The sequence below is a fragment of the Parasteatoda tepidariorum genome, chromosome 9 (genome assembly GCF_982258835.1).
Source record: "Parasteatoda tepidariorum strain Cologne lab strain chromosome 9, Ptep-v5.0, whole genome shotgun sequence".
Classification (NCBI taxonomy): Eukaryota; Metazoa; Arthropoda; class Arachnida; order Araneae; family Theridiidae; genus Parasteatoda; species Parasteatoda tepidariorum.
The window spans coordinates 81501636-81510173 of NC_141763.1; positions in this window are offsets into that span (position 1 = coordinate 81501636).

An 8538-nucleotide genomic window follows, 5' to 3' on the forward strand; every position below is an offset into this window, starting at 1 on the left:
TCCATTAATCATTGTTTATCATATCTGTTTTATCTAGTTGTACCTGTACGTACTTATTTCCTCCTCTGTTTCAAACCGATGTCAACGAAATGCTCCGTGCTTCCATTAATCATTGTTTATCATATCTGTTTTGTCTAGTTGTACCTGTACGTACATATTTCCTCCTCTGTTTCAAGCCGATGTCACGGTAATGCTCCGTGCTTCCATTAATCATTGTTTATTTTAACTGTTTGATCCAGTGTTTTATGTACATCTTATCTTCACAGCTCTGTTAGAAATTGTGATGTTCCATGAAAATGTCCCCTTCTAGGCAATGAAGAGTATGTAAAGTTATTTTATCAACTCAGCAGTTACATATCAAACCCATCACCATTAATCATTGTTTATCTATTGTGTACTAGATTTCTTAGTAATATAGTTTTTATTTTAATGTGTCTGTCTCCTTATTTTACAGCTTTAATGTCCACATTACTACGATATTTTAAAAATATTTCATCCATTTTTGCCATGAATAAAATATGCGAAAATAGTATATACTATTTTGAGCCACGATGGTTAATTCGTTAGAGACAATGTGTTGACTGCATTGCAACAACAGTAATCAAGAAATTGTGGCTTTAAAAGAAATTTTTACGAATTGTGCCCTGACACAACTCTGTGCTAGGATAATGTTTCACTTCTTTCAAAACAATTAATTTATTAACAAAGTAAAAACGGTGACATTTAAAATCTTTGCAAGTTGAAGATTAGTATTTCAATATTAATAAAGCACAATTTGTAAGTTAGATTCAGAATAAAAAAAACAAGAGTATAAATAAAAGTTTCTTCTCATTGCAGTTATCATAGGAAAGGAATAGTTTCGATTACTTATTTTCATTCTAGAAATCCTGTTATCTTTTTAATATAATTTTTTAGTAAAATGTAATAATATAACTTAATTTGAATTAAAATTAATTTCCCAAAATTGCCCAACAAAAAATATTTAGCTACAACTATAGGTATTATTTTATTTCCTAAATTTATATTTTCGGAAACGTTTGGCTCTACAACCGAAACGAAATAGACATAATTCTTTATAAATATAATTTCTTAACATAAAAGAGTAAGTATATAAATTAAAAAAAAACAGCCTAACTTGAGAGTGACGCCATGGGTAACTTCTTTGTCAAAACTTTTACTGTAATCTTTATTATGATTTATTGTATTAATTTGAATTTATGCAAAATTAATTTGTTTTAATATTTCTTTCAAAAATCATTTGGTCCTCTTGTCTGGAATTTTATACAAAAATACATAAAGATAGAGCTAAAAATAAAGTTTTAAAGATATTTTTAGTTTTATGAATTCATTTTTAAAGGATCTAAGATAATGTATTTACATAAACTGTACTTTCAAAAGTGACTTTTTTGCGTCAAACTTTTCATGCATACTTTATAGCTAGACTTACTCTGGTCAGCTGCACTTTACTCAGGCCTTTATATCAACTTTCTTGTTCATACTGTACATACTACATAGCTATTAATAATCCAAACATTTTTCAAGGCTGACACTTTTTACATCAAACATTTTTTACATCAAGCATTTCCTTTACATTCTTTTCAGATAGGTATTAGACACGTTTCCGGAATTTCCAATAGATTACGTCACAATACATAAAAGCATTTTATTTCCTACCTGAAAATGTTGGTTTTGCTCCTCAAAAATACTTTTAGAGAACACTCTTTTGAACAATTTGAAAATTTGACTGCATGTATTTTTAATTTAAAAACCTATTCATACATACTAAAATAGCTGTATTTAGAAATCACACTACTGTAAACGTGTCGTTTTTACAAAAAAAAAGAAAACTTTTCATGCACATTATGTAACTATACATACTATATAACTATATTGATAAGTAACTTCTCTCTCTCTCTCTCTATCTATCTCGTATGTCTGTTAAGGCAGTGAGGTGCGATTGGTCTTGTTTTCCAGTGGCGCCATCTGTGGCCAAGAATTCAACTTCTGCCTCACCATACGTCAGGCCCTCCATTCATACATCCATTCATCCACAGATCGTAATTTTGACCTGAATCAGAGAACGATCGATCACCAATCCAGTACCCCCTGAGGTACTGATTTGTTATGGGAACATGGAGGACTTTGCTACTCGACAGATTTTACGTGCATCAGTCACCATTTACAGCACGGAGAGTTCTCGGCCGACGGGGTTCGAACCCATGAACTCTCGGACATGGACCCAGAGCCCTACGGACCAATCTATCCCGGCCCCGATAAGTCATCACTTAATTTTCAAATGTGGCATTTTTATACAAACCATTTCTTTAATTTTCTTTTCAAATACGTATTTGACACTTATCCAAAATTTATAACACATTCTACGCAATACACATTGACATCTTATTTCTTAAATGCAAATCACAGCGTATTTTAGCAAAAACCCACATTGAAAAACTCTCTTCTGAACAAATTGAATATTTTGCTGATCTTTTTATTACCTTCTATATATTCTATATATTCCTTCAATATATTACACTCCTCCTTTAAGGAATAATTTTGGTATAAGTAATATAATTAGAGATAATAATATTTTCCAATACTTTCTCAAATATATTATTTTGAGACTGTTTAAAGCAACTCGATGCTTGTAATATAATTCAAAGCGTAAAGAAATTTCCCAGATATTTAGTATAGCCTTTTCATGAAGAACACACATTAATATTTTATAAAACCTATATTCCAGAATATATACCAATAATCTTACTAAAAGCATTTTAATAAATTCTTATCCTTAAGTTAAATACATTTTCTGGGAATCCTCAACTTTCTATTAGATATTTTTTTGTGAAAAAGTATTATATTTCCTATTTCTATATAGAATAATCTTTTCTAAGAATATCCTTTTCCAGGAATGCACTCTTATGTGCTATTCATATTTAATGTAAAATGAGCAACTCTATTGAAAAGATATTTATAGCATTTCTTTCGCCCTGTTTCTGTGCTATTACTCAAAATATGCAATATTTCTTCTTTTTTAAGGAGAAACGTATCTTTCACTTTCCTGGAAGTTACAGAGAAGTCTGATTCGAAGGTAATGATTGAAAATCAATATATTGATTTTTTACAAAGTGAAAGGATATCATTGCTAACTTTTCTAAAGTAAGATACGTGTTGATTTCTTCTAAAAGATTGAGATTTAGTTTTTATCAATGTACATAATAATTTTCAGACTACAAATTATTTTTTAAAAAATCTAAGTTATAATAATATGTTTTAACAATATAAAATCGATTTTTTTTCTCCACTATTTGCATTCCAAACGTAGTGTTCCTATATAAAATATTTCCAACTGAAATAAAGTTAAAAATTCTAGATCGAATTACGACATAAAGTAGCGGCACTTTCATCATCCTTAAAGCAAATTTACGGTAAAACCCATTTTTACCATTTAATACTATACCATAGTTTTTATTATAATATTTATTTAATTAGAATTAAACAGTGATTTTGCAGTACTTATTACTGTAAAAATTACAGTATATCGTTTTTTTTGTTCCTTAACATGTTTCGGTAAGATTGAATTTTACAGTAAAAAGTACTGGAACCCTGAATACCTGTACTTTTTGCCGTAATGGGATCCTGAATTATTTAAGGTGTATATAAAGATTCGTATTCGTAAGATTTACATATTAAATTAACTCAACTGTACATTTATTCTTCCAGCAGGCATGAGTGTGCTATAGATACAGCGCATCCTTAAATAGACTGACGGTTTTCAATAATTTACAACAGCAAACCAGTTATCATTTAAAAAATAATTCTTTCTGAAAATTGTGACTGTAAATTTTCCTTTTCTTCTCGAATTCTTGGCGTCTAAATCAAACAAAATAATTTAAAACAACAAATGTAAAGAATTATTGACGTTTTGACTTTGATTTTACCGACATTATTGATTTTTAATCACTTCCAATCGTCAAAAAAGCGAAGCTAATGTCATATTTCATACACACGTGCAATTTCTTGCAATAAAAACACAATAATAAAATCACAAATTTGAAAATTTATTGACGTCTTGATTTGAATTTTATTAAAGTGCTTTGTTGATTTTTAACAAGAACTATCGTCAAAAAAGGGAAACTAGTGTTATATTTTGTTCACACATGCAGTTTTCATATAATAAAAATACAATAATAAAATCACAAATTTTTGTTTCAATTTTACCGAAAGGCTAAGTTAATTTTTTTCCCTTCCAATCATCAGAAAAGCTAAACTAATGTCCTATTTCATTCACACGTGCAGTTTCATATAGTTAAATCACAATAATAAAATCGCAAATTTGAAAATTTATTTACGTTTTGATTTTAATTTTATCAAACTACTTTGTTCATTTTTTACCACTTCCAATAGTCAAAAAAGAGAAAATAATTTCATATTTCGTTCACGCATGCTGTTTCATATAAATAAATTTAAGCTCCTTAGAATTAAAGTAATATTGATCGACTATGTGAATCGAAAGAATGTGATTTCATAAAAACGTTCTTGCTTCTCATTCCTTTTTTAACACTTTTTAACAAAGTAATTGTAAATTTTTGACCACTTCTAATTGTCAGAAAATGAAACTATAATGTCCCTTTTTAATTGCCTATACAATTTCATTTAAGTCAAATAAAAAACGAGTTAAAGCTCTTTTTTTACTTTGATTAAAATTTCGTTAGAAAATTGAGTTTTACATGTTTGATAATTGTTAAATTAAATGTAATCAATTTTTTGAATTTTGTTTTCGTTAAAACTTTTTTATAGTCATAGAGGAAACACATCTTTGTTTTTTTATATTTTGTACAATTTCTTAAATTTTGTGTTTTTAAGTAACAAATTCTCAATCATTGAGTCGGTGAAAAAAAAATTTTTGGTTTTAATTTTTACATCAATACTTACATTTCCCATTTAATAAATAACGAATAAGCCATACTAATAAATAATTCGTTTAAATTATCGATTATCATTTATTTATATATTTTTGATACCAACACTTTGAATACGATCCAGATTCTATTACTCCCTTTTACCTAAACAAATTCAATAACAAAACATAACGGAATCCGGAAATAGGGAACACTCAGTTGTAGTAAATATTTCATCACAGAGTATTAGAATATTAATAAACCTTATATTTCAGTAATGAAATATCTGAGAATAGCTTCATGAATTGTGCAGAATGTTATATTAATATTTATGCATTATTAATTCGAACCCGAAATTCCGTATCACTTTAGTCTCGTTCTAATAAATGGTTCCTTCGATTAAAAATAATTTAAGTGTTACAATTTCATGTATATTTTATTTTTAACAAAACTTTTTTTTGGCATTAAATGTGGATTTTCAAGTTTTAAAACAATGAAATAATGCAAAGTTTTTATGGTATTAAAAAGCAAAACTTAAATCTATAAAGTAAAGCATGTGTTAGAGGATTAGAGGGCAAAGATTGGACATACATTTATGTTGATTTTTTTAATATGCTGAATTATTTTCAATATGCTATTAAGTTTACAAAATCAGATATTAACAAAGCTTATTAATAGTTAAAAAAAATTTAAACCAATAACTTACACTTTTAAATGGGCCTCAGACTCTGTAAAATGACATTGGTACGCTGGTTCCTTCACTAAAAAGAACTCAATAGTCTTCTTCTACCGGTCAGACCAGGTCGAATAAGTCTTTGACTTAAGCATGTCGAAGACAAACAGTAAAGAGGAGTAGTTTTCTTCCTTGCTGAGTTCAAGACAGTCTAAGATATATTTGTGGCCTGAAGAAGCTGCCATTTAAAACAATGGGAAAAGGTTTTCATCATGGTGAAACCATGCTGTAGTACGCCATGGTAGTACGCCATAGTATAGTGCGCCATGATTTTCACTCAACCAGAGAATTTTAGAGATTTCAGGTGACCTGTCTCAGAGTTCGAGCAGACTACATCAACGGGGTGAGAGGGTTGCCCTGGTTGGCGTACATGAAATTCGTTGGAAGTGTATATTCCTAGTAGGATCACCCAAAGCGTGAAGGCCACTCCATTATGTTCAGCTAATGTCTGCAGGTGAAGGAGTCAAGGAAATAAAAGAAACTGCATCCACACTCCTATGAACCGTATGACTTAATAGTTTTGAACCTCAATAACACCGAAATAGCAACTAGCTTAACTTATCTGCACAATTTGGTTTGGTATATCTTAATTTTACTATTAATTCTGCCATATCCTGTAAAGCTTTCTGAAGTTACTGACCATTAGTTTGAAGATTTTTATACTCATTTTCCTATCAACAATTCCTTACCAACAATTTTTTATTAAAAAAAATCTTTTTCTGTAGCAAAATAATACGTTTTCTCAGAAAATTTTCAAAGCATATTTTATATTAATTTCCTACCTCAATATCACTCAGAGTTTACCACAATATTTTTATTATTTAGCAAACATTTCAAAAACCTTTCTGAGCACTTAGAAAATTATGTTCATTTTGGAGGGCATCGAATATCTTTCTGAAACATATATTACACATTTCATTCAGCATTCGTAGCAAGCATTTCGATATTTATAATCACATTGTATGTTTAATACATTCTTTGGAGTTAATCTTGAGTCTTTTAAATATTCACTAAAAATAAATGTCTGTCAAGTGTCTTAATTAAATACTAACACAAGAACAACAGAGTTAGTGCGTAGTAGAAAAAACAGGGTATGTACTATAGAGATGTAGATAGTAGTATAGTTATAATATTTAATGAAACTTATTTAACCACCATAAATGTTACTTCGATCTTTTTCCATCTTTTTTGCGTATTGCTTTTTGTTTTTTTTATTTAAAATATTGAAACGTTCCAATTTTGTGCCGTTATCGTAATGTAAAAGCATTATAATTTTATTTTAAATATCGCTGTCAAATAAAATCCTTCATTAAAAAATGTAGGAATAAAAGTTTAAAAATAAAATTTTCGATCCTTAATTTTTTCCAAACTTAAATGGTATTCCACTTTTTTCTTTTTTTGTACGCAATCTTTAATATGCTCTCATAAAAATTCATAGAACACAATATTTCCAAAAAAATACTACAAGAAAATTTACTTAAGATTGAATTGACTGTACTTTATTGCATACCAATCGGCTTACAGGAAGAGGATTTGTATTTGGGACTTAAGAAATAAAAGTATAGGATTACATGTCCCAATAAGAAGGATAAACAACTATCCGTTTTGCTTCTTTCTATATTGGTGCAAAAGCAATATTTTTATAAGAAATCGATGAAAGATAATAAAAACATGAGGAAAGTTACACCCAATTATTTACCCAAAAATGCAATTTAAGATTTAAAAGATTCGCTTATTTCTAATTTAATGAAAATAGAGACATCGAAATTTTAACCTATAAAATATCATTCTTTGAAAAATACAAAACATGTTTCTTTGAGAAAGTTGAAAGGAATTCAATTATCGACAATGCCAACCTTCATCTATCAAAAGGTACCTCGTGATAGTATCAAGTCTTATATAAATGTCTTATATACTAGTGAATTGGTATTTAATATTTATAGTGGTAGTTACGCTACATTGCTCCCCTTCCAGAATTTTATTTGTGATAGAATTCAATGAATAAATACTACTAGTTGATTCGTGCTGTTTATTTATTTATATCAATTTTTGCTCATTATATATATATATATATATATATATATATATATATATATATATATATATATATATATATATATATATATATATATATATATATATATATATATATATATATATATATATATATATATATATATATATATATATATATATATATATATTTGCTTATAGCATTTCTTTCATTATTATCTTTCTTTTTTTATAGCATTTCTTTCATTATTATTTTTCTTTTTTTATAGCACTTCGCTCATTATTTTTTTTCTTCGTTTCTTGTTTACTAACAGGGAGACTTTATTTACTTAACCGGATTTTTTTTCCTTTTCTTTGATCAGTATATTTTATGCAAATCAACTGTTTAATGTGTACCATCCATCAATATTGGCATGTTCATATCACGTTCGCAGGTCACCACTGTGAGGAATTAATTTTAGACTTTGTCAACCTTCATCTATCAAAAGGTACCTCGTGATAGAATCAAGTTAACATGTCTTATATACTTGTGAATTGGTATTTAATATTTATAGTGGTAGTTATGCTACAAAGTACAAAAGATCCGTTCTCATGGTTACATTTTAATATTTTCTTTAAGAAACTGAGAACGATTTCCATAAAAATGCTCAAACTTTAATCTTCATTTAAGAAATCATTCATTGCAATATTACTTTTAATTTTTATCAGAAATTATAAGCAAATTTGTTACAACCGACTGAGAAAAAAAAGTATGGTTAGAAAACTACTAGAACATGGTAAAATTTACCGCAGAGAATGACATAAAACCATTTATTCGGATAAATTGACTTCTTTTCAGTTTTGTATTCTTTGCTAAATGTCTGGTAATAAGAATTATAATTTTGAAAACCA